The sequence below is a fragment of the Dermochelys coriacea genome, chromosome 5, assembly GCF_009764565.3.
Source record: "Dermochelys coriacea isolate rDerCor1 chromosome 5, rDerCor1.pri.v4, whole genome shotgun sequence".
In the NCBI taxonomy this organism is placed as follows: domain Eukaryota; kingdom Metazoa; phylum Chordata; order Testudines; family Dermochelyidae; genus Dermochelys; species Dermochelys coriacea.
Window position 1 is genome coordinate 106889677 of NC_050072.1, and position 27842 is coordinate 106917518.

The 27842-nt window shown below is 37.2% G+C and overlaps 1 protein-coding gene across 50 annotated transcripts in view; it reads right to left on the minus strand.

Moving 5' to 3' along the window:
* PTPRD (protein tyrosine phosphatase receptor type D) overlaps window positions 1–27842 on the minus strand; it is a 1712576-nt gene that overhangs the window by 455877 nt on the left and 1228857 nt on the right. The window lies entirely within an intron of this gene.

Sequence of the window (27842 nt, forward strand, 5' to 3'; positions counted from 1 at the left end):
AACTTAAGTCCCATTGACTTTTAATGAGATGTATGCTCCTAAGTCCCATTTTCAAAAGTTACATAAACTCCTAAATCACTTAGGCACATTTGAAAATTGTACTCATTACCTTGTATTAAGAACTACGTGTACGCTAGCACTTGCATATTCTTACTCTAATAAGCACTATGCATGACATTTTCAGAAACACTTAAGTGGAACTTGCAATGGGACTTGTGCCCTAAGTCAGTCTGATGCATTTTAAAATTCCATCCTACACTTAAATAAAGTATGTTTACAGGATATGCCCCATAAGTACTAGGCACTAATGTAGGGCAATGAAATACTAAGTGCTAATTAAACAAAAATCCGAAGGTCTTTCACTAATATGCACTACTGCATTTATTATAGAAAGTACCTTTAGATTTATTACTTGCCAGAAAAATTTAATATGAAAAACAGTTGTTATCCATGCATTAAGCATATCTGTTTTACATGTATAAATACTGAAACTGTTTAGTATTTTTAGCTCTAAGGATGACTATAACTAATACTTTCAAGCAGTAACACACACACATACACACACACACTCAGACTGTTGAAAAAAGGAGCTTAAGAAATTCTTCATAGAAATAAATTGCCAAACAAATGCACTCCAAATACCTATTATTTGAAGCTTCAGATACTCCCTCTTATAAAAGACAGAGAGAAAGTAACAGTCGAGTGCCAACTAAAAATTGTGTAAAAAGCAACTGGCATCATCTGAGTGGTAACATAACTGGATATTACTAAACATCTCTGTATATTACATAGAAAAGAGGTTCAGGGAATAAGGTTGCATGGTTAAGAACACAGAAGTCAGGAAATGACAAAATTTCACATACAACTCCATATCAAGAGGTACATTGACAACTATAAGATAAGATGACTATATGAAAATGGTAGATAGTGGGGAGGAAGGAGAGGTCCTTCTTTGATTGGTGTGGACTGCATATGAAGAATAAAAATGCAACATGTCATTTCTAGAGAATAGTGAGAAGTTGGGATGGAGATCTAGGATCTGGTCTGTACAACAGAGACAAGAGATGGGTTTCTCTGGCTTATAATGGGTAGGTGAACATTAGGATCATGTAGGCCAAATGTGGATGGATGGTTCAAGACAGCTTATGTCTTATACTGCATATATATATTAGATAGGACGGGGTTGTAAGAGGGTTATGATGAATAGTTTTGCAGTTTGGGCAGAGTTAAGGTTCTTTCTGAAACCTTTATCTGTGCATTTCCTCACACTCAAATTATTTTAAAATATTGCATACATTAATAGATTTACAATCTTAACTGTCAACATATTTTGTATGGAAATTTCCTAAGCCCTTCAGTACTGTATTACAGGCTGTAGAACATAATTTGGACAGTTGTTATTGTTTGTTTCATTACAGAAGCAAAAATGATATCATGCTTATTTAGCAGCAAGGTAGATATTTCTGTTCTGATACTAAAAATAAATCCCCATTAAAGTGATTTTTTAGAAGACCCATGGAAACTGATATTTTAAGAATGAGAACTTTTGTAAAACTTAGTCTCTAGAGACAGTAATCATCAGTACCCTACGTTTATTGAGATACCTAACTTGTTATAGAATCAGAATTGTAGGACTAGAAAGGACCTCAAGAGGTCATCTAGTCCATTCCCCTGCACTCATGGCAGGGCTAAGTATTATCTAGATCATCCCTGACAGGTGTTTATCTAACCTGTTCATAAAAACCTCCAATGATGGAGATTACACAACCTTCCTAGGCAATGTATTACAGTGATTAACTACCCTGACAGTTAGGAAGTTTTTCCTAACGTCCAACTTAAACTACCCTTGCTGCAATTTAAACCCATTGCTTCTTGTCCTATCCTCAGAGGTTAAGGAGAACATTTTTTCTCCCTCTTCCTTGTAACAATCTTTTACGTACTTGAAAACCCTTATGTCCCCTCTCAGTCTTCTCTCTCCAGATTAAACAAACCCAGTTTTTTCAATCTTCCCTGATAGGTCATGTTTTCTAGACCTTTAATCATTTTTGTTGCTCTTTTCTGGACTTTGTCCAGTTTGTCCACATCTTTTCTGAAATGTGATGCCCAGAACTGCCAAGCCTCTTTGCTTAGGGGAGAAGGTTGAAGACCTATTTAGTTTTTTAAACCATCAACAAATATAATGTATTTATCTTAATGATAAAATAGCTGTGTTTCAGGAAATCTTTAGCCTTTAAGATGAGCCTGAGGAGCTCTGTATGGAGTGTTACAGTGCACCTTATGGAGATTTCATCTTTCAAAGTAGAAATGCTTGAGCAAACTGGTGATAATCCAAAGAAGTTACTGCTGCATATGTTATTATAATGGCTATGTCTCTTGATGTGTGTGCTGTCTTTGGAGCATTGTTCTGGATTGATTACCATCTTATAATGAAATGCTCAATTACAGCTTTAAAATAGGTAATTATAAAGAGTGTATATTTTCCAGTTAGGGATTTTGTTTTGATTTTTTCTCTAATCATCAGTGCATGAAAGGCAACTGAAGAAGTTCTGACTGCATTACTACCCCTTTAAAAGGAAAACTACTTTTGTTCATACTGTGCATAAACTATATTGAATTTCCACTTATGATTTGAGGCAGGATTTTTATATTCAACTGTCAGGTGTGCAACCAACTGGAAACAATTTTTCAGTATTCTGAAAAATCTCATTTAATGTATAGTTGTAAATTACATAGGGATCTTGTCGATAGCCACTGCGACAATTCTCACTGGGTACAACAGGAAGAAACAAACGTCTGGTTACAACCACCACCATTTTTGGAGATTTTCTAGATGGCCATATTCGAGGCATATGTAAAAGCTTTATAAAAGACTGAAAACACTGAGATTTTTGGTATGTCAGAATTTGCAGGCTAATGTTTAAAACTCTCTAATGTAGTTTTCTTTGTGTTTTAAACACCCAAAGACAGTTGCATCATCTTAATATCGTTAAAAGCGATTCCTGCCATGAAGAAAGACATTTTTCCTGAGGGTTAACTGGAATTGAGGGGATGGGTGAAATAAATGCTTTTAATTTCAAGGGTCAGAAGTTAGGAGAAAAAACTATAAATATTTCCTTTCATGAGTACTCCTCATGCTGCACCAGGCCATTAATTTTAAAAGAGATTTTCTGCTGAAAGAACTCATTCAGCTGTTGACATGATGGGTTAGTTTGTATTGCTTTCTTACCTCAGATGCCAGAAATACACTATTGATGGGAGAATTACTTATTTATTCATTTTAAGGATAACAGCAGTGATTGAATTAATTGAAAAAATATAAGGACTCCAAACTGTTCTTAACCCCTCAATAACAGGACCTGGGATTCCACAGTGCAAATCCCATTGCCATCTAGTAGACACATCACAGATGCCAGCACCTGAGGGGCTAAGGATGCTTGTGTAATTGATGTGTGCAGGTCACTGATAGCCCAACAAAATGAAGGAAACTAAATATATTTGTATCTCAGAGAGAATAAATTCCAGAAAATTAATTTTGCTTCAACAGAGGACCCAGGACATCCATATATGCTGATCATCAATAGCAGGGCTACTAAACATTCCAGGCTCTATTATACAAGTAAGAAAGGTAAAAAGATTGAGCTCCTCATCTCTCTCACTGTAAGGCACATTTTCCCAACCTTGGATCATTTTTGTAGTTCTTTTCTGAATCCTCTCCATTTTTCAGCATCCCTTTAAAATTGTGGACACCAAAAGTGGACATGGTCTTTTAGAAGTTGTCTTACCAACACCGTGTATCAAAATAATAGTCACTCCTACCAGATAAGGTAGAAGAATATTCTGACACCATGTTTCAAATTCAAGTTATTTTAATCACCATCTTATGGTTCCCAAACATCTGACACGATTTTGGTAGCCAATATTCCAATGAACCGCTAGAGTGTAATTCTGTATATGATGTGCACTACACACCCTTCAAACATCCAAGATAGTACTGGTGTTGCTCTAAATTATACAGTCCAGAATCTCAGAGCCATCTTTATCCCCTTTCCCTTCTGGGATGCAGCTCTCAGGAGATGCAACATAGAACCTGGCCCAAAATGTCAGATTGTACTTTCCCTTTGTATGTTCCTGTGACCCCAAGTTTTCTTAAGCTGCTGCAAACAAAGGTGTGTGGAGAAGCTAATAGGTTAGAGACTTGCTCTAAATTCATCTGAAAATTATTCTTCAGAAGAGAATTATTATTGTCCCTCATTTGGAATTTTGTACTTAAATGATTCAGATATCAAGAGTAACTGGGCTTGGTATAAGGGTGCATGTAGCAAGGGAAAGGAAGAAGAGGCTAGTGGGATAAAGGCATCTTACCCTCCAAGGCTGCAAAGTGTAAGTGCTCTGTTACTGCTCCTGTTCCTGTACACTTACTCTGTGAAAGGCAATGTCAGTGAGCCATACCTGAGCCACTCACCGTGTTGTGCACAGAGATGCAGAACCTCTACCCTGGCTCCCCAAATCCTGCTCCTCCCTTCTGTGCAGTGGGACAGCATAATTTCCTCTTCATCTGTGGCCAGAACAGCCACTCCGTATGTGTTACAGATTAACAAAAGAATCTACCTGAGTAACTATAGCTTTATTTTTCTGACTTATTGTCATGAACTTGTTAAATTTAAGCGTTAATCTAATCTATTAGTCGGATGTTTTGTTGTCAGCTGCAGCTACTCAAAATCAATCAATTTTTCTAATGAATTGGGAACTGAATCGGGAACTGAAACGGCAACTTTATCTTTTCCTTTCGATGATTTCAGTTTGTCTTTTTGACACAAAAGCTGAACCAGAATTGTTGTTGATGCCTAGGGTGGAGTTATAATTTTTTAATTGAACAAGATAAATCATCAGATTCAAAGAAAATATTCCTGCAGGGTCAGAATTTGATTCAGAGGCAGAGGCAGTGCTTTTTTGGATCTCTTAGCTTTTGTTAAATGCTTTGTTTCATCCATTCATTTAGCTCAGTGGGCAACAGGAATGCAAGATCAGGCTCCAGTTTGCCTTGATGACAGACCTCAGTCTCATCAGAGAAATTATCTGCAGGGTACCATATTCACTGAAAGCCCCAACCTGCCATGAGGAGCAAGATGGACAGAAAGCTTTATCTAAAGAGATATATTACATCTGTTCTGAGCAAGGGAAATTGCAATGACTGGACTGGGCTAATATTATCCCCTACCTGCTGAGCATGCTTTTGTTAGCAGTTCTGTGTGGGGAATTCTCTGGAGTGCCTTTACCGTGTTCTGGTTGTGAAGAGTCAAAGTCGTCTGTTGAATTTCAGGAGGAGACGGGGCATGAGAGAAATAGCAGAATGCAATACAATTTTTTGTTTTGTTTGAACATTAACATTGCTTGTGATGATTATTAAATATTTTGTGTAACAGTGCCCAGAGACTTCCACAAAAATCAGGTTCAGTTCCAGTTCGTTAAAGCTCCTCCTTGATTTTTTTTGTAGTCAACTTTCCCAGATGCGAGTTTGGAAGCATGTGAACTGTCTAACCTTTGAGAGACCAACCCATTGAATGTGCTTATACCACACCTAGCACAAAGACATGCTCCTTGCCCCAAGGATTTTTGAAAGTTCAGGTATTTTCAGAGGATTTTCCTTTGATTTTTCTTCAAATAATTACTTCAATACGAAGGCACCAATCGCAAGGAGTACAAAAAAATTCAGGCATTCTCTATGGGGAAGAAATAAAACGATGAAGAAAACTTCTATCTCAGCAGAAAGAGAAAAAAAAACCTTGCAGAATCTTAAATTTTAGATGGCAGAGATTGAGAGAAACCAAGAGCCACTTATTCATCAGTAGCAATATCAGAACTGGAAATTTCTAATTTGAGCTGGCTAGGATCAGAATACGTGGTATGGTACTGAAAAGGCCACACCTGATCTTAATTCTGAATAAATGGGACAACCTCAGAGTAGCTGCTGGATTGGTGAGGATAAAAGACCAGAAGAAAGAGGATTTCTATCTTGAACCTAAGCTGCTGTGAATGGAGAAGAAACATAATCCACAGGACATAGACATGACATTAAAATACGATTGTAACATGTTTCTACAAAATTAATGCAAATATTGAAAAATTTAAGTATTAATTTAAGTTCTTACTTATTATTACTTGTAAAATCTAAATTGTTGGAGATTCTGAAATGATCATGTCCATGTTTTGTAGATACTTGCATTGTTCTGAAACTGAAGATTCAACATGACCTTTGTGAAAATGGGTAATTTTAAAACATGGTTTTTTTGCTGAATTCAATAAAACAGTTAACATTTGTTAAGGCCCCAATCCTGCAGCAGGAATAGTGAATGCCAATCCCTGAGCTTGTGTAAATAAACTGGACTCTTCCCAGGAGCAGATGTTCAGATCCCATAGGATCAGGGCCAAAGGCTGAAATGCCCCCTCTTTTGCAAGATGGTTTTGAACTGTTTATTTATGGATGTAATACAAATCATAAACAAAATTTCAAATATGGCCAAAATAGTCAATGTTGCACTTAGACTGAGATGACAAAGAGACAGCTGGAAATAGTTTGTTTTGCCAATATTATGATTCTAATCAAAACCAGAAGTTAAACTTTCTCCCCTATAGACCAGCCAGTGTAACGCTACTGCAATGAGACATACGGAACTAAAAAAAAAAAAGACCTTCCACCAAATACCTTTTAGCTTGTCTTTTCTAACAGACAAAATCACCAAATCACAATTCTCAAAAGAATAAAATAAGATGTGCTGAAAGACGAATACAGGTTGGTCTATTTTTTATTCAAGAGCAATTCATTTTTCCATCATAATACTATCTGTAGGAATTGTTTAATATCATGAAAGCTTTATCTGATTATTACCCATTGGTTGTAGTTTATCCCTTACTCAGGGGAAAATAGAGAAGCTCCTTCTGAATGCAAAATTCAACAGATAAGGATTTTGCCTAAACACTTAGTGAATCCAAAGCAACTCTTGTTTATTTGGTTTGCTACTGTCCAACAGCATTTTTTCCCAATACTCCAACACAATGCAGTTCTTTAAACCATATTAAATTACATATGCATTTTTCCTCTGGTATTTTGAGAGCCAAGCTAGTTTATAACAGATGTTTGAAAAAAGAATCTCATAACGTTATTGGCATCACCTCAGAAAATGCAAACCACAATAAAAAACATATCTTCGTACTGCCTTGATAATATCTTAAAGGTTTCATCTGCAGTCACTGAACTGAAGTCGCAATTCACAACATTTACTTGCTTTGATTACGGTCTGTATTCTTTATCTAGAGCTGTCAACTGTTTCTTTCATAAGAAGAGAGAGTTTCTTACAGTGTGTCTGATTTATGTACACTCTCTTTTCATCACCATTTATTTAGTAATTTAGTATGACTTTTTCTGATGTAGGGAAAGTTAATGTACATAAGACTGGCCATCCTTTTATTAACAGAAAGCACCGTCTGTTGTGCAGGGAAAAGCTATTTACAGAGGACTTTCTTGCAAAAATAAACTAGCAAGAACCACTAAGTGTAATTGTTAACATTAGGCACCTACATATGTATTTGCCAAACTTGCTGTAGGCCAGGATTTTACCTGCAGTTGTAAGATGTTCTTGAGGCTTAAACAAACTATTACTGCGTATTTAATGACCTTTGTGTACTTCAGAAATAAATCCTAACCACTGCTATACTAGATGTTAGTGTTGGCTTTTTCTTTGAAAAGAAAAACAAAGACTAAATCTTAAAAGCAAACACTTGGGGGACACTCAGGAAAGAATGATTTTGCTCATAGCAGCATAACATTAACCACAAACATGTCCTCCATAAAGCTAGAAATCTGAGCATGCTAAAATGACAAAAGGTTAATTATACTAGCAGAATGTCTGTTCCAAATCATGTTAACATAAACTAATCAATACTTGCAAATGTCAAAGTGTGGGTATTGCTAACCACTGAGTAAACACTAATGCATTCTTTTTAAAAAAATCTCAGATCACCGATAGCAAGAATGGAACTATATATTATATTTCAACTATATTTTAATTTGGCAGATGTTTTTCTAAAACATTTTCAGAACCAGTTTTAATTTTAGGTAAACTACAACAAGGGAATGTGGTGGGATGGAATGTTATTGTCTAGTTCTCAGAATTCAAGGCTCAGTGTCAGAACTCCTGTGTGTTCTTTAAAGTTCTGCCACTGTCTGGCCTTTCGATATTAGAGAGACATGGTGGATGAGGTAATATCTGTTACTGGACCAAATTCTGTTGATGAGAGAGACAAGCTTTCAAGCCACACAGACCTCTTTGTAATATCCCGGGACAGACACAGCTACAACCAAACTGCACAGCCTCTGGACAGTCATTTAATGTGCTGACTTGATTTAGGTATCTACAAAATGGTTAAATAGTACCTCATAGGGCATTGTGAGGGCTTGGATAAATGCCATCCTTCTATTCTATGTTTTTATATCATAGTATCTGAGTGCATACACGATGTAATGTTTTTAAAATAGTTTTTACTGAATTTCTAAATTACTGAGGGTGAATATTTGATGCTGATAGGGGGCAAGTCACAATCTCTCTGTGCCTCACTTCCCCATCAATTCCCTACCTCACAGGGATCTTGAGAGAATAAATACATTAATGATTCTGAGGTGCTATGATAACTATGGTTATGGGTGCCATATAAGTACCTAAGATAAAGGGATAAACTGAGTTTAAAAAAAACAAGTGATTCAACCCTGAATTGCATTTCCCAAGGAAAGCAGAATACTAGCCAATTCAAAAATTAATTTGGATCACGAAAATAGATTTTGATCGTAGTTTCAAAGTGAAACATCAGTGCTTTGTCAGTACACTCAGTGACAATTTACAGGTCTCCTTTGACTCCATTCTAATTGGCCTTAGTCACTAGAACTTATGCCATAGCCCAGACAGTGAGTGATAAAGTGAAGAGTCTCCTCTGACAAAACATGGTTTCCCTTTCGATGAACACACTCTACTAACAGGGGACAGGAACACCAACTCTCCATTTGGCAGCTAATGAACAGCTATATCCTAGAACACCATTTTTTCTTCATCTTCTACACCTCAATCCCAATTTCCACCTGACCCATTGGTAAAGCTGGTGGGTTCATAGTCCTCACTCTAATCTTCTGGACCTCCTGGACAGTCCATTTCCCCATTAGGCCAGATTCCTCTATCTACTTCCTTAATTTCTGGTCACATTTTTTACTCCTCAGTTGTTAGCACTTGTTACTTACCTCCACTACTCCTGATCTACCATTAGAGGTAGATAAGTCTGGCCCTTGTCAGGTAGTTCTCTTAGACTTTAGTTACATCTTTCACATGGACTGAAATTCCCCTTCCGTGTGGCATGCACTGGTCCAAGGACAGAGGAAGACATTTTGCCCTAAGATTGTATTATGAACAGTGGAGAATAAAACTAAATATTTCTTTTGAAAGAATACTTATTTGATTGTCTCTTAAGTTTTATTTATTTTACTGAAAAGAAGAAAGACCCTTGAAAATAGTGAATTAAAATATTTCCTTAGCTGTCAGAGTGTCTGAAGGCTCCTAGTTACTCCACTAACTGGGGCACAAGAAATAGATGGATAGGTAGAAGTGGAGATATTCTACCTTCTATAGAGTCTGAAGATGAATAACTTTGAAATTCCTCAGTAATGCATAGAGGCAAATTATAGAGAATAGAGGAAGTCAGCCAGGCAGCACCCCCACAATCCATAAAATTGGTGGCATGAGCAACTTTTAAGGTAGAGAAAGTTTTTACTAAAGGAGCAGAGAGTCTACTTTTTAGTGTCTATGGATCTTTTTATTTTTAAACACAAATATATTATGTTGGGCCTAGATAAAGAAAACTGACTCTAAGGATGATTACTATTACCATACCCTAGAGGTAGGAGAGTGAGGATGAAAATGAGAGAGACCAACTACTGGCCTCTCCCCCACAGAGCCTCCCTGTACAAAGCTGAAACAATTTAATTTGTAAAATTAAATGTTTTGAACACCCTGCACTGTAGTACGATAGCGATGTTATACAGATTATAAAAGGCTTTATTCTGGAATAATAAAATGTAAATACAGAGATACAGCTGAAAATAAAGGGTCTGACTCTGACATCTATTACCCCAGTACAAATTAGGAGCAAGACCACTGAAGTCAATGACATTATACTGGTGTCCGACTGTACTTAAACTAAAAAGAAGCCAGCTAAAGGGGAAACTGATACTACTCTATGACATTTTTTTTGCTGTTAGCAAAGCCAAGTCACCTAGAAAATAAGGAAAAAGTCTGAGTTGTCCAACCAAGAAATTTAGACAAACAACAGGTATTGAGATCACTTCAATCAACAATTCAGAGTTCTGGGATCAGAAACAGTCAACAGACCAAGCAGCTGTAGGTAGAAAAGGCTCTGGTATAAGAATAATGCCTCTAACTTGTGTAATAACTGTTTAGCAACACAAAAGAACAGCAGTAGAGTGCTTCTGTGATTCAATCCTTAATAAGATGGAGCAAAACTGGGAATCCTGGGACAGACATGGGATGACCTAGATTCCTCTTGGCCAAATCTTTTGATATAGATATCTGTTATATTTGTTAGTTTTGGTCACATCATTTCCCTGCACATAGTCATCACATTGGTGCTTCTCCCTGTTACTCATATGCAAAAGGCCCAAAAATTCCATATTTATGACCACAGTTGCAGAACAGCATCTCTTATTCCTGCCAAAATCATATTCTAAAATATATTCCAAGATATATTCAGACTATTGAAAGTGGAAAAACCTGATGCCCAAAGAGGCCCCTTTTCAATTGCTAACAAATTAAACTGTGATAACATGTTCAAATATCAGCTGGGAACTGGTTGATTATTTGTGTCTTTCCAGAAGCAATATATGGTGTGGCTCATTCTCCCACACACACGCCTAGCTAGAAAGCCAATTGTCTGAAGAGTGCAATACTGAATTTTCTGTTTTTTTGTACCTAGGTATAAAATCAACTTCAAACAGGGCTTTACTGTAAAGATAGCTCTTCTCCTGAGAATTGTAATTGCTCTACATTCATTGACATACGCATGAGAATACAAAAGCGACATCATTCTGGGATACAATAATTGATCCTAGTAAATTTCTGGGATAAGTAGCCTGTAGAAACTGTCAAACCGATAATGTGCAAATACGGAGTTCCATAGTAAGAGGGACACTGAGAATGAAAATATCAAGTTCATTTTTCTTTAAGCAAATTACAAAGAACTAAGTAGTAACTTATTTACATGTGCACCTTTTATTATAATAAATATACTGTATTAGTGTTTCAGAAAATGTGAGTCATATTATAAAACTGCTACAACATTTAATTTAAAGCCTTATTTTAAAGGCTTTTCTTTCTATACTGTATTAAGAACACTTTTTTCTGATCATATTCCATATGTGGACACAGAAAGTTTTTGACTGTGGAAGGGGAAGCTATGCTGTTATATTTGTTAGTTTTGGTCACATCATTTCCCTGCACATAGTCATCAGACTGGAAAGACACCACAGAACAAGCCAGGGGAAGTCATAAATTGTAGGGGTAAGGCTTCAACTTTATGAAGCTATTATTTGGTTCTAATACAGCACACCATAAGTTATGTGTCACCATGGCCATCAGCTTAACTGGAGGTTCTTTTCTAATGTTCCTGATCAACCAGAAAGTTTTATTGCTGAGCATCCACTCCTGCTGGCCCACCAGGGGGCTAGTAGGGTAGGAAGCCATGATTATCACCTTCATAAAGTTTCCTGCACAGAGACCAAGTCTTAGATTTCAGTTGGAGGCTTTTGTTTGATTATGCATGGAATTTATGCCGAGGCTGCAAAGCCAACTCTAAATGAGCTGTATTTGAATATTCAAATGTACGCTAGCTGCAACTCTAGTTCACTTTCATAGAGCCATTTGTTTTTAGCTTGATGCCTGATTAGACACATGCTTTTGAGTGTTCTCAGGTACTTTTGCAAGGGCCTAAGTTGCATATATTCATGGGCCTGTATGAATGCAAACCTATGTTCATGCACATATCCCAGATTTGTGGGCACATATTAGGCATAGGAGATTAGTCCATGAAATGATTCTGCAGTAAAATTTGTGCTTCCTGGATTGGGGCCCAACCACATGGTATGCTTATCTTTTACTACATGAATATTCCCATTCATTTAAATTGGACTGCTTATGTATTTAAAGTTAAGCATGTGCTACAGTGCTTTGTTATTAAGACAAGGGCCTAATGCAAAGTCCTTTGCAGTCAGTGAGAGTTTCAGCATTTTCTTCAACAAATTTTAGATCAGGCCTAAAGTGTACAACTTGGGAACATCCAAAGAAGAGTGTGCATTTTAAAATTCAGGCCTTGCTGTTTAGACATTATAATCTACACAGTATCAGCCAAACAAATCTTTCCTATTGCAAAATAGAAGATGGATCCTAAGTAGATTTTCAAGCCTGGTGCTTTATCATCTTTTTGACTATCTAATATTCTGCTTTTGATTTAATTTAAGTAACATTTGGTATCTTTCTGAAATCTCAAGCAGTTCTGCTGTATCCAGTCAGCTAACACTCTTCATACTTACTTGTGTTGTGACAATGTTTGGACATCTTCCTGACACTCACATCTAAGCATGCATTGAGGCAATATCAAAGCTGTGAGCTATTTGTGCTGTCCAGTGCTATGAAGAAAAGTGCTTCCTTTTCACTTTTCTTCATTAGCATTCAGATAGCAGAAACAAAGCTATTGTTAGGCTATTTATTCATTATGACATTGAGCAATCCCTTTCTCATTTGATGTTCTTCTGCCTATTCAAGGAAAGTAGTTAGTTTTAAGAAATGAAATAAAATCAATCCATGGTATTTTATCCCTTCTTACTTCCTGAATAATCTAAACAGGATAATATCAAAATCATCTCCTTATGTACATAAAATCTATGTTTTCCTCACACTTAAATTGTTTCAAAAGGAGGCACTGCCTTCTGATGGGGGAAAATGTCCCTCTTCTAGAGAAGGAAAGCAAGGAAAGCTCTTTGTTTGTGTATTAAACAAAAATAGATCTGAGGTAGGTGAGACGCTGATGGACAGAGGACAAGGGCAGCCAGGATGCACTTCGTGATAGATTTTTATGTCAAAGTGTGAGAAGCTGCTCATTATGGTAGGTTGGAGAAAGAGGGCAATTGCTGTGTAAAATATGTGGGATAACCTCTGTGTTTTAAACTGAAGGAGTGAGTTCACCTCTGCACCTTCACCTTTCCTCAAATCTGCCATTTTTGGCTAGGGGAAGCCAGCCACCAACCAACAGCATCTCAACAAAATTTGCTACAGTTGCATTTAGTGGTACCAAAATGCAAGAGAAGCTTCAAGCCCTAATGTCAAATCCCCTTCTTTGCAGATAGGTTGGAGTAAATCTCACATTCTTCACTATCTGAGCCCCCTTTTTAATAAAAATACACTACAGCTCACAGCAAAAGAACAAAACAGTGTGAAAAACTAGTAGCATTAGCTCTTGAGTGTGTATATATAAAAATTAATTTCACACTCATATCTATATATAACATTTAGAAATTAAATTTTATAAACTCCATGGCACTTGGAGTCTTATACCTTCGAATTACATTACATTGAAGAGTGATTGGGTAAAAATTTCTTTACTAAATAGTACTGATAAAAGGCCATTGAACATCCACATTTTAAATACCAAACTCTTTCTCATCGATGGCTGACAAACACAGAGACCCTGGCCAAGAAAAAGGAACCAAAATAAATAAAACCACAAATAAATCAATGGCACTGTAGTTTATTCTGAATTATTTGATGAAAAAAATCAATAAGTCAGTGGTTTGAACACGCTGAACAGCATTATTTTAATTATACTTCAAGTTAGAGCTGGACAGCAGATTGGAGTACGAAGCTGGAAGTCTCAGGAGCAGAGGTGGCAGGGGTGCAATAGAATAGTACAAGTACTAGTGAATATAAGGTAAAAGAAAATTTTTTAAACATTTGAAATGATTCTACCATTAGTGATAGAATTTTCCCGAATGTACTTGGCAGATAATGAGCGGTTCAAGCTGTGTCTAAATTTTTCTTTGGTCATTACCATAAGACTTCTACACATGTCATCGTTAATTCTATAAAATAGTAATCAATGATAACACTATATTAATTGGCACAATGCCTTCAAACTAAATTAACCGTTCTTCTGTTCACACTGCCTGGCATGGTTTACATATTTTCTGGTTTACCATTTACCCCTGTCCTCCCCACACAAATTCAGTCAGACAATTGATTAGTGGTAGTGTCCATTCATCCACTCTATGGCTGACACACACGTCCCACCCTCCGTATTCAATAACCTTCAGAGGAACAAGAGAGCAGTTCTGGAAATCCAAAAAAAAGTGAAACTCTAAAACTCCATCCTGTTCAGGCAAGAGTGGAAATTCCATAGTTCTGGGGCTGTCAAGGACATGACACATAGCTGTAAGCAGAGAGGGATGGTGGCCCATTGTTAACTTCAGAACAATAAAAGTAAATACACCACAGCTATGGTTTATCTTTTACGACAAGGAAAAGACAAGGAAATCACTACAGTTCACCCACAAGAGCTGATAATACCTTAGGCTGACCTCATCCATTGAAGCAGTTTACCTAGGAAAACAAGACTTGCTACTGCTTTCACTCATTTAAATATTTCTTCTTTAGTTAGCAACATTCAAGACTCACTCACTGAATGTTGCAGATTGTAACCTGAAACACATGTATCTGATCACATTTTAACCTTTTTTTTTCCCTAAAGAACACATCTAACACAGTATGGATAATGAATACTAACTGCAATTTAACTTGGGAAAGATCCAACTCTGCTGCATACATTACAGGCTTGGGTGATTGTGATGCTAACGAGGGAATAATTCAACTCACTTAACTGCAACTTCCTTTTATTCTTTTTTTAAAATGTAATATCTGAGGCTTGGGGTTCAAGACATTTAAAGCATAAACTTTTGGCTGTCCCTTGGGGAATAACTACAGTATCTGTTAGTACTGATGAGGTAGGGGAAAGGAAGAGAAGTATGTATCTCAAAGGTAAATTTATATTAAATACTAGACACAAAGCCAACTGTACAAACAGGTCGATATAAATGGTACAAATTTAATGCTATGGCTTCTAGAAGCTGTAGTGGGTTAAAAAAAAAAATCATGTTTTCACCATGAAGCCACAGCTGAGATTTTACTATCTGATAAAATATCCTGACCCAATATAACATTATCTTTCTTTTCCATTCATTAATTTTTAAAAGAAATACTTCAAGAAAGCATCAAACAAATGATCAAAGACACAAATGAGATATCCTTACATTCCAACATGTTGTTGCCAGAAATGAATACAGAAGGGACAGCATACAAACTCAGAAATGCCAGCAAACTGTGTCAATTGATATGGCATGTTTGTTTACACTATCCTTAGACTCCTGCTTCAGGACACCACAGGGACAGATGATATTGGTAATCATATACTGTAGGCATAAATTAACCTGCTTCTTGAAAACACCCATGGGAACCATTATATTTTGAATGTTCTTTCTCTATATTCTAGGTTTAACTGTAATTATAAGTATTGCTCAAATGTAATTAGTTCAGCTATCAAATTTTAGGTTTGCTTTGTTTTTATATCATTTTGTCAAATTTCAAGGGAGGCTTTTCAATGTTTGATGAATATGAAAAGTTTTGTTTGTTAATAAAGGATATGAATCGGTATTCTCAGAATTTTGACATAAGATGAAAGAGGACAATCAGAGATTTAGGGAAATAAGCAAAGTCCAGAGACTGTGTTTCAAATTTTCTCCTGGAATAAATCTGGACTCCCACATCCATTTGCCTCCAGGGTAGACACGTACTCCCAGTTCTTCAGGCACACACCACCTCTGAAGTATAAACTCAAAATTATACCGTCTTGCACTGCACAGAGAACTATTTACAACAGAAATACTCTGGAGTACCTAGATGGGTGTTGCTAAGGCAGAAGACTTCAACTGAAACTTGGAAAAAGGTGCAACAATATAGTAAAAATGAATAGAAACAACTTAGACATTAGTACAATAATTAAAATAAAAAAAATATGAAAGTAAATGAAGAAATAAACATGAAAATACTGCATTGTGCTAACATATCACTCCACAGTATCCAGGGGTGATGCATAGTAGCATTCTACTGTTCTAGATGTGCATGTTATTGTAGATAGTGCTTTGATCAAATGAGCCATAGTACCTTCCTGGGATTTAATAATATTAGGATGGACAAAATGTTTATGAATTGAAAAAAATGTATAAATCGTTCCACTGTAGGATCAATATTTTTAGCCCCTCAGAAATAATTCCTCTGGCAACTCATCAATTTTAATGCATAACACAGACTACAGAACAACACCCTGTAATTTCTGCATCAAGCCCATAACTTTTACTAGAGCTATAAGCATATTTTTAGAAAGACATTCAGTCTTGATTTTAAGACTTCAAGTAATGGAGAATCCACTACATTCCTAGGGAAGTTATTCCAATGGTTAATTCATAGATTCTAAAGTCAGAAGAGACCACTGTGATAATCTAGTCAGACTTCCTGTGTAACCCATGTCATAGAACTTTGCCCGAAATAATTCCTAGAGCATGTATTTTTTTTAAATTGCCAGCTGATGGAGACTTTACAACAACCCTTGTTCCAATGGTTAATTACCCTCACTTAAAAATGTTTGTCTTATTTCTAGTCTGAAATAAGACTAGAAATAAGGCAAAGCTTATTCTCTAGCTTCACATTCCAGTCATTGAGTATAAGCAGATATTAGTCTGTAGCACAGATTCACCTTGCAGAGGGAGCAGTTACTTTGCCTACTCTTCTGATGGAAAGAGAACATTGGACCTGTACATTTCAACAAATACACATTGTAGGGTGAATCCTCCTTTGTTAATTTTTTTTTTAAAAATAGCTATACTAAACTATGGATTTCCACCAGTTGACCTACTTTACAACATCTCCACTAATTCCAAGATTAGAAGGATGTGTGGGGAAGATATATAGGAATGTAAAAAATGCAAAAATTGAAGCATTTATTTTTATAGTGTTAGTATTCAATTTATATTTATATATTGAAAAGTTTCTATTTAATCCACACATTCTATCATCCCAATATAAGCAAAGCAATATATGTTTGTCCCATTTTAAAAATGACTCTTCATATATCCTAATACTTTCTTGATGGAACTGTAAAACAATGTATTAGTGACAAATCCCCTGCTTTGTGCCCCTTCAGTCCTTGGAGTTTAACTCCTCTCACATTACAGTATTTATGGAATTTCCCAGCCAAACGGTGTTCTACTCCATAAAATTCTGACAAGTGGACTCTGCCAAGCTAATAATGGCTTCATTCTGCTGAAATAAACTTATTTCACTGCGGCAAACAAAATGACATGACCTGGAAAGGTTATTTTTAACTAGGTAATGATTCAATTCCAACCAAGCATTTCTCACTAGGATCCTGGATACTGTTAAGTTACATTTCCTAAATGTAAATATATTCTCATATTTGTTTTCTTCTCTGTAGGCCCTTCACAACATAGTAACTACAAGTATCTTATTACAAGTACTCATAAGTATTCTTATGTTCTTATTCAATATTTCAGTAATCTTGTTAATAATCCCTAATGAGAACACCTGTGAGGAGTGACCTAGAAGACTTCAAAGCCTGACTCATACAAAGAAGTACTGTCCTTAGAAAAACTTTGTATTTCATTTTCTCCTTGCTAAATTTTTGTTTAGGTATTTTTTTTTAATTAAACACTATCAAATATATTTTAATGAATAGCATATTCTTATAAAGAAGTAGTACTCTTTAAAATAGATTAAATTATAAAGCAATGTTTTTCTTCTAGTGTAACTAAACTTTGGCAACAATTGCTATTAACCATATCCCAAATAAAGATGTGCAAAATTACAGAGTTATCTACAGGCACAAAAAGACTGTGATCTGACCTTTCAAAAAAGGTATGCTTTCTGCCTATGTTTCAGGTTTTGCATGATAATCATTCAGGATTATAGGGAGCGCTAAATAAAACGTTAGTTACATTCTTTTCACAAGTTGTCTATATTTCTGAGACTTACACTATGTAGTCTCCTTAGCCTATACCCACAAAACAATTGTCAGTTTAAGGTCAGATCCTCTCCAAATGACTGGGGACCACAGGAGAACCTTTACAACAGCTGGGATCTTGTACAAACATGCTGCACCCTGCCAGCACTGTCTTCTAAGTGCTAATAGAGAGACAATCCCTGACTGCAAACAGCTGGGGTCCTTATGAAACAGTTCAATAAAAAAAATGTTTGGTCTCTCACAGCAAACAAAAGGAGGTGAATACTGAACACTCACCAAAAATATGGGATTGGTAGATCACAAGTAAATAGAATGAAAGAAAAATACAGGAAAACAATACAAGAAAATGAAAAGGAAAAGTTTTAAGCTAATTAGTAATCAGTGTTAGTCTGTTCAGTATCTATGTGGGCAACAAGGTTGGTAGAGGAATAATTATAGAATCTTAGCACTGGAAGGGACCTCAAGAGGTCATCTAGTCCAGTCCCCTACGCTCCTGAAAGGACTAAGTACTATCTAGACCATACTTGACAGGTGTTTGTCTAACCTGCTCCTAAAAATTCCAATGATGGCGATTCCACAACCTCCTTAGGCAATTTATTCCAGTGTTCAGTCAGCTTGATAGTTAGGAATTTTTTCCCAAGGTCCAACCGAAACCTCCCTTGCTGCAATTTAAGCCCACTGCTTCTTGTCTTATCCTCAGAGGATAAGAAGAACAATTCGTCTCCCTCCTTCTCGTAACAACCTTTATGTACGTAAAAACTGTTACCATGTCCCCTCTCAGTCTTCTCTTTTCCAGACTAAACAAACCCAATTTTTTCAATCTTCCCTCATAGGTCATGTTTTCTAGACCTTTAATCATGTTGTTGCTCTTCTCTGGACTTTCTCCAATTTGTTCACATCTTTCCTGAAGTGTGGCGCCTAGAACTGGACACAATACACCAGTTGAAGCCTAATCAGTGCGGAGTAGAGCGGAAGAATTACTTCTTGTGTCTTGCTTACAATACTCCTGCTAATACATCCCAGAATGATGTTCACTTTTTTGGCAACAGTGTTACACAGTTGACTCATATTTAGCTTGTGGTCCACTATGACCGCAATACTGCTTCCTAGGCAATCATTTCCCATTTTGTATGTGTGCATCTGATTGATTTTTCTTAAGTGGAGTACTTTGCATTTGTCCTTATTGAATTTCATCCTATTTACTTCAGACTATTTCTCCAGTTTGTCCGGATCATTCTGAATTATAATCCTATCCTCCAAAGCACTTGCAACCCCTCCCAGCTTGGTATCGTCCACAAACTTTATAAGTGTACTCTCTAGGCCATTATCTAAATCATTGATGAAGATATTGAACAGAATCGAACCCGAACTGATCCCTGCAGGACCCCACTCATTATGCACTTGCACCATGACTGTGAACCACTGATAACTACTCTCTGGGAATGGTTTTACAATCAGTTATGCACCCACCTTATAGAAGCTCCATCTAGGTTGCATTTTCCTAGTTTGTTTACGAGATAGTCATGCAAGACAGCATCAAAGCTTTACTAAAGTCAAGATATACCATGTCTACCGCTTCCCCCCCATCCACAAGAATTGTTACCCTGTCAAAGATTGGCTTGACAAGATTTGTTTTGGACAAATCCATGTTGACTGTTACTTATCACCTGATTATTTTCTAGGTTTTTCCAAACTGATTGCTTAATTTTTTGCTCCATTTTCTTTCCAGATACAGAAGTTAAGCTGATGATAATGAGAATTTTTAAACCATGACTGAAAAAGTTTAAAATTTAGTGATATCAGCACAATGTAAACATTTATATTTTATCAGTACAATTAACCTGGTATATTTATTTCTTCAATTTTAAAAAATACATTTATAAATCACCCATGAACAAATCAAACATAGGAAGCAAAATTATTTTCAACAATTTGCTGCAGACACAGCTGCACCCAAGCCAACAGCGAGAGTTGGTATTAACAATCCTTTATATCATTATGATACATAAATACTGGCTATAGGATTGCTAATGTATTGTGTGATGCCCAAGACAATTTTGTCAGTTCTTTATCAGCCTGTAGATTCATGGCACATACCGAATAGACCCAAATGACTAGCTAAACCACACTGTTCAACACTCAACTTTTGCTAAAAGGCTTGATAAAAAGGACTAAGTAAATCAACAGTATATAGCAACTGGCAGAAGGGTTATGCTGTTGGGGAATAAAACTAGACTCACTGGGTTCACTAAAGGGGATCAAAACAACAGCAGTACTCCCAATTCAACTGCCAATCAAATTCTACTGAAGGCAGGCCAGCAGGTTTGATGCTGAAGGAGGTAACAAATAAAAGCAGTTAACATGTTGCCAGCCCCAAATACTCACAAGTCAGGTGCCACAAAATCATGAGGTTGGTTTAAAAATCAAGAAATTTAAAAATATACACGTGTTTAAGGTTTTTTTCATTTACCTTCTGCTTTTTTTTTTTTAACTTTGAAGATGCACTTTGGTCACACTTTCAAACATTTCTCTGCCATCATGAGGACAAAATGAAAGCCAAGCTTCCTGCATAGTCAAATGGCTAAAGAAGCTGTGGCTTTTAAGAATATACACTTAAGGATAAAAATCACAAGAGCTGCCATCACTGTATCAGGAACATACATCTTCAAAGCCGGGGGGGGGGGGGAGAATGGCCTAAATGCTATCTGAGAAAAACGATGACTCTTTCAGAGAAAAAACCTGAAACTCAAGTGATTCAAACAAGTCTCATCTGTAGCTGGTTGTTTTATTCCTCCAAGAGAGACAAGTATAAAATCTGTCCTCTTGAGCACAGGTGCTTTTTATACAGTACACTACTGCCAACTCCATTTGCACAGGTGGTGTACGGGATGTTCATCAGCACCAGGCTACCAACCATTCAGAAAAGCCTCTCTCTTTTCAGGAGCTTTTCATTCACCATTTGGACTGGCAGGGAGTGGGGAGCCATCTTTCTAAACTATCAAGTTCTGAATCAGAATGTGAACCCTTTTAAGATCGGGGAGAGAAGAGATCAGCGTTGAAATTTTAGCATGTTTATGGGAAGCAACAGCAGACCTGATTCATAAATTAAGTATTTGCTGAGAGCCATTTGTGCTAAAATGGGCTGTAATTTAAGTACAACTGTGTTTTATTAAATACAGGCAACTTGGGAAATGCTAATTGAAGTTAAGAAAATTTCACTTGAAATTGGCATAGACATACTTAGTACAATTAGTGAAGTTGTTTGCAATGCTTAGCCATTTGGAGAGTAAAGTATATATACTATTTAAAGTCATGGTTTGTGACAGAACACAAAATTGTACATATGGAGAACGTAATGGATAGTTTTCTACAGCTGGACATTCAGGAGGGAAAGGGTTGGAAGAAAGACTCTTTGTACTCTTTCATTCAGCCTGTGTTTTAATTACTGAGTTTAACTGGGATTGATGCGTTTTGTATATGTTTCTGCGGAACTGCTAGGAAGATCTGCTAGGATGATCAGGGCAATGGAGGGCCTATCTTAAAAAATGAGATTGGAAGAGCTTGGCTTGATTAGGCTAACAAAAGAAGGATGACAGGAGGTATGATTCCTCTCTATAGATACATTAAGGGGATAAATACCTGGAAGAGTGAAGGGCTATTTAAACTAAAGGACAATGTTAAATGAATAACCCTAAACTGAGGACAGTGTCCCAGATCAAGATTTGGAAATTAGCTCCATGGTTTTGTCTTAAAATGCCATACCCATTTAAAAAATTGCTGTGCCCGGACATTAACAAAACATGTGAACTAGCTTGAACTAGCTTATACATACTGCAAATATGTTTCATTTATGCTAAAATGTTTCAGATACTTTTTAAATGGCAAGCCATACTTAAACCTACTGTGCTTGAGTGCATCTGTTATTCTTCATTCAACCTATATTCATGATTCATTTAAGAAATGAAATTAATAGAAGAGTTCTGCAATATCAGTTGCCAAGTAGCTAAGAAGGAAACAAATTAAGTATTAAAACACTGTGGTTTACTTTATTCGTAAAATTCACTTTGTGTGAGCATCTAATTAAAGTTAAAGAAATAAATATTTTGCTCAGAGTCTAAGTAGGAAATTTTAAAATGGGAGAGGGCCAAGAATTCTTTATTCATTGGTTAAATGACTTATTTGAAATTATATCAAGGGAAAATGTATAATTTGTGTGACAAGTCATATGACGTTGCACACGGAAGACAGAAACAACTCAAAGGGTCCAAGAGGGAATTAGAGATACTGGAAAGCTAACACTGGAAGAAATAATACTATACAGACATTCAATCAAAAGGGAAAACTCTGGGAGTACTAGTGTTGAAATGAGCAAAAGTGAAAGTGGACAGAAAATCAGCTATCAGTTTAAGTGTATTATGGTAGCAAAGATGGCCAAAGGAATTTTGGGATGCACATGCAAAGGTAGAACATCACTGAGGGGTGAAGCAATACATTCTCTTAATTCTAGTGAGAGTGAACATGGAAAACAGTTTTCAGTTCTGGGCACTTCAATACTGAAAATATGTAGACAAACTCGAGGGAGTTTTTAGAATAGCAACAAAAGTATCTACGAGCCATGTAAGGACAGATTTATGGAGGAAAATTAAAGAGCTAAATATTGGCATACTGTGTATAGATTGGCTAAGTGACAATTCAGAGGACACAACAAGTATACAATATTGAAGTGTCTAAATACTAAAGGAGAAGAGTTGGATGAAATTAATAAAAGGAAAATAGAGGATGATTAGCAGGAAAACGTTTCAGGCACTAAGATTTGTTAACATGGAAAACAGTCTCCTAAGGAATGTGTTGGAAATTCCTTAATTTGGGGTATTTCAAACTAAGCCTTAACAACCCCCTGGTAAACATACTGTAGGGAACAATCATGAATTGGCAGGGAGCAAGACTAGATTATCTAATATGTTTTATTCCACCTGTAATTGCTGAGTCTTTCCAGCTGGAAATATAATGCAAGTCACCACTGTGGGTCCATCATCTCCTTTGCAATAGTATATCTATCTCGCAATTTTGATTTTTTTTTTTTTAGAACAGGGGCTAATTTTACCTTTATGACAAGTGAAAAGAAAATACTGTATTTCATGCTTAAAAAAATGCAGTTCAATTCCATTGCCTCAGATAAACTTACACTGAGTGCAAAACCAAATACTTTCTTATACTTCCCTTTTTACTCTTGATTTGCTGTGGACAAAAAAAAGGAACTATTTAATAATTAAAGGGACTACTTAAAAACAGGACTAAGAACAAATTATATTATGCCTCTTTAAGTACAGAAGGATGTTTTTGTCTTTTCTAATTCCTTTACTTCTACATTCCTTGCAATTATAGGTGCTATATTACTTTAATAATATGTACCACTGATACTGAACATTTTCTTGTGAAGATAATTGTAAGAGGAAGCATTTTAAGCCTTGAACCTGCAGAGAGAACTGTGAGAGTGGATCTCCTGAGGCCATGCAGACTCCCACTAAAAGTCCATGGGGCTCTGAGAAGGCACGGAGCTCCATCTCCACAGGGAGAAAGGGATAATCTATGAAGAAATATGAAGTTCAAAGCGTTTTTATGGTCCTGATCCAGCAAAGCAACCTAAGCACATGCTTGAAGCTGTGCATGTGTTTAAGTGCTTTGCAGGATTGGGACCTATGCGTGAGGGAAAACGGTGAACAGAGGGAAAAAGGCAGCTACACAGGCAACAATCTTTGTACATTATAACCTAAAGATTCCTGGCTCATGTCCTTCCTAGGTGAGTCCTTGATCTATCTCTCTGATCCTGGGTAGACTTGATGGCCCAGGAGAATGAATATAGGAACTTGCACATTTTCAGCAGGCTAGAAACTGACAGTTTAAACTAAATATCAGCCGTGGGACAAAAATGTTAACATTAATGGCATTTCTGGGGCATACATAATAAATTATTAGTTTTTCATCCCAATTCCTAGGGGCAAGGGAGAGAGATACACACAAAAAAGGAAAAGTAGAAACAGAATAAAATCCCTGGGTCCGGAGAAATTTACCCTGGAGGACATCAGCCTAGCAAAAATGCCATTATTCACTTTCTCACCACACATACTGCTACCTATTTGGGGAACAAACAGCATGTAGATAACTTGACCATCAAATGAAAAAAACTATTCTGGAAAATGTTCTCATGTCATCCAGTTATGACAGCAACATCCCATAGACTGTACACTGAACACACAATGTTCACAGTACAAATGCAATCCTTTTTAAAAATCTGAATAAGCAAGGATTTAGAGAGAGAAGTGACTGAACATATAGTTTCACAGAAGGATGTCAACATTCAGTATAAAACTAATTTGTATTAACAGGGTCCCAGAACAGTAATAAAACTCTGAAAACAATACTGATCAATGGTCTGAGAGTAGCAAAGATGAAAGAGATTTATCACACTACTGATAGGTAGAGTAACGGGCAGACCATTGATTACCCTCATATAATGGTTCAATTACTGTCTTTTTAAACTTCTTAGCAACAGGAAGCCACTTCTACTTCTTCTCATCCACCAAACACCCAGTACCTGTGTCATAAATATAAAAGGAAGGGTAAACACGTTTAATCCTCCTGGCCAGAGGAAAAAACCCTTTCACCTGTAAAGGGTAAAGAAGCTAGGATAACCTCGCTGGCACCTGACCACAATGACCAATGAGGAGACAAGATATTTCAAAGCTGGGGGGGGGGCGGGGGGACAAAGGTTCTCTCCTGTCTGTGTGATGCTTTTGCCAGGACCAGAGCAGAATGCAGGTCAGAACTCCCGTAAAGAGTTAGCAAGCAATCTAGTTAGATATGCGTTAGATTCTGTTTTGTTTAAATGGCTGATAAAATAAGTTGTGCTGAATGGAATGTATATTTCTGTTTTTGTAACTTAAGGTTTTGCCTAGAGGGATTCTCTATGTTTTGAATCTGATTACCCTGTATCGTATTTACTATCCTGATTTACAAAGGTGATTCTTTTACTTTTCTTCAATTAAAATTCTTCTTTTAAGAACCTGATTGCTTTTTCATTGTTCTTAAGATCCAAGGGTTTGGGTCTGTGTTCACCTGTGCAAATTGGTGAGGATTTTTATCAAGCCTTCCCCAGGAAAGGGCGCGTAGTGCTTGGGGGGATATTTTTTCGGGGGGAGACATTTCCAAGCGGGCACTTCCCCTGTTATTTTTGTTAGACACTTTGGTGGTGGCAGCATAAAGGTTCAAGGACAAAAGGTAAAAGTTTGTACCTTGGGGAATTTTTAACCTAAGCTGGTAAGAATAAGCTGAGGGGGTCTTTCATGCAGGTCCCCACATCTGTACCCTAGAGTTCACAGTGGGGAAGGAACCTTGACAACCTGTCAATATCCAGGTGCAGCTTTAAAAACATCTCACATTGCAGTGACTTTTCAAGCTACTGTGTGACCAGAGCTGGCCGTAGAAACAGTGCCAGAGTTCTTTGTCTGGCAGTGACAGGAAGATCACAAGTTTTTCTTTTTTCTTTTTTTTTTTTACTTAGGAAGATGATGGAAGGAGTGAAGGCTGCAGAAGCCTCATTTGGGGCTGAAAGAGAGAGCAGCAGCAGCAGCCGCCTCCAAAGTTGGGTGGGGGAAGTGAAGAAACTGGCATCCACTCAAGTTATTCTCACACTCCCTATAAAAGAAAGTAAAGGCAGCATCATGTGACACCAAATTGCTAACTTTGTTAACATTTTCTTCAATGTCCCCTTGGTTTATTGCCTTTGCTAACGCAGCTGCATGTCCTAAAGAGTCAGTCATTTGTTCACATTTAGCCCCAAATGTGGCAGATAGCCACTAGCCCAAGTTGAGGGTGCTGTAATGCAGCTCTGCCACTAAGAAAGCTCAGGAAGAACTCCTAGAATTCCCTGATTGCAAAAGGAGCACTCAGCCTGCTTCACAATTCATTGCCACCTTGCTCTGCAGGCCAGTGAGGCCACTACCCCCTTCTCCTATCACTTACCCCCATTGTGCCATAGTGGAGGAACTGAGATCGCCACTGACCTTTGTGTGAGGTTGTTCAAGACAGGAGGTGGTTTATGTGGCCATCTTTCCTACCTCCGTGGCACAAAGGTTAGCAACAAACTGCTCCTGAGTTTTTGGTATATTGCTTTAATTTGATAGTCTATGACAGCGGTGGGCAACTGTTCCCATCCAATGGGTGCTTCGGGAAGCAGCGGCCAGCATATCCCTGCGACCTGCGCCACTTCCCGCAGTTCTCATTGGCCAGGAACGGCAAACCGTGGCCACTGGGAACTGTGGGCAACTGTGCCTGCAGACAGCCAACATAAACAAACTGCCTCGCGGACTGCCAGCGGATTACCCTGATGGGCCGCAGGTTGCCCACCACTGGTCTATGATTTCTTAGTTAAGTAAATTCCACCCTGAGTATGCCTGGTATGAGAAAATACCAAGCCACAAATTAGGATGCAATGCTACAGAAGAGAGATGGAAACTGTTACACTGTCTAAATTAAATCTTATGAACAGTCCTTGTTACATCTTGTGGTGGTCATACCAATGGGGATATCCGGTGTTTGAATGCTGATAACATGTTGCATACATTTTGAAATACAGGCAGCTGAAACTGCTGTTCCACCAGTGCATCTGCAGACATTTTTCCTTACCAGTGAGACATTAAAGGAACAGAAAAGCACATCATCCATCCGTAGACACCAACGATGCTCGTTCTTCTCCCAAAGCATAAGATGATCCATATTACAACAGTCAAACAAAGAAAGGCAAAAAACTATCATTTTCCCCTGCATACGTAGAACAGAAGTCAAAGAGAAAGAATTATGTATATATAAATATTAAAAGAGTTATCTGCAGTCTACACTTGATAATATCCCTTACCTCAGTCATCAATGGTACGTAATTGGTGTCACTGCTCTGCGGCTGATCACCAAGCATAGACAATGACATCCAGAGGTTTGCACCTACTGAGTTAATCAAGATTTAACCTGCATGTTCTTGTTTACATTTAGGATTCAAAAGCAGGGCACATACACCAATTACTGGCAACCCTAGGGCTATTCTTGAGTATAGGCAGGGCCTCACATTTGTATAGGTTGACTAAGCAACTACACTAATGAGGCGAGAGTAAGGCACATGATCACTCTCTACAAATATTTGAAATGTGTAAAACCAAGGAATAACAATTGGGGTAGTACAAGAGTATGGCTAGAAGTATCTGTATGACATTAAAGAAAGGGGCAATTTAGGCTAAATATCAGGAAGACATTTCCAGACAGAGAGATCTATTAGGGTATCATATAATCTCTCCAAGAGAAATGGGGGAGATCACTTATTGAGACATTTAAAACTAGACTGGAGAATGGACTCGAAAAAATTGTGGTGGGAAACGATTTCATGGCTGCTGTGAGTGGAAGAGATTGTCAGCAGACTGACTGATGAGCAGATAGATATTTTTCAGCTCTAATTTCTAGGGTTTTATCAGAAGAATGTGTATCATCTTCTATCCTTACTCCTGCCCGCTATGTAAACCTTCTTCTGGGCTACTTATTTGCCCTCAGCTCCATTAGTGGTCAGTCACTCACCTCTATTTACTTAAATATGACCAAAGAAAGCA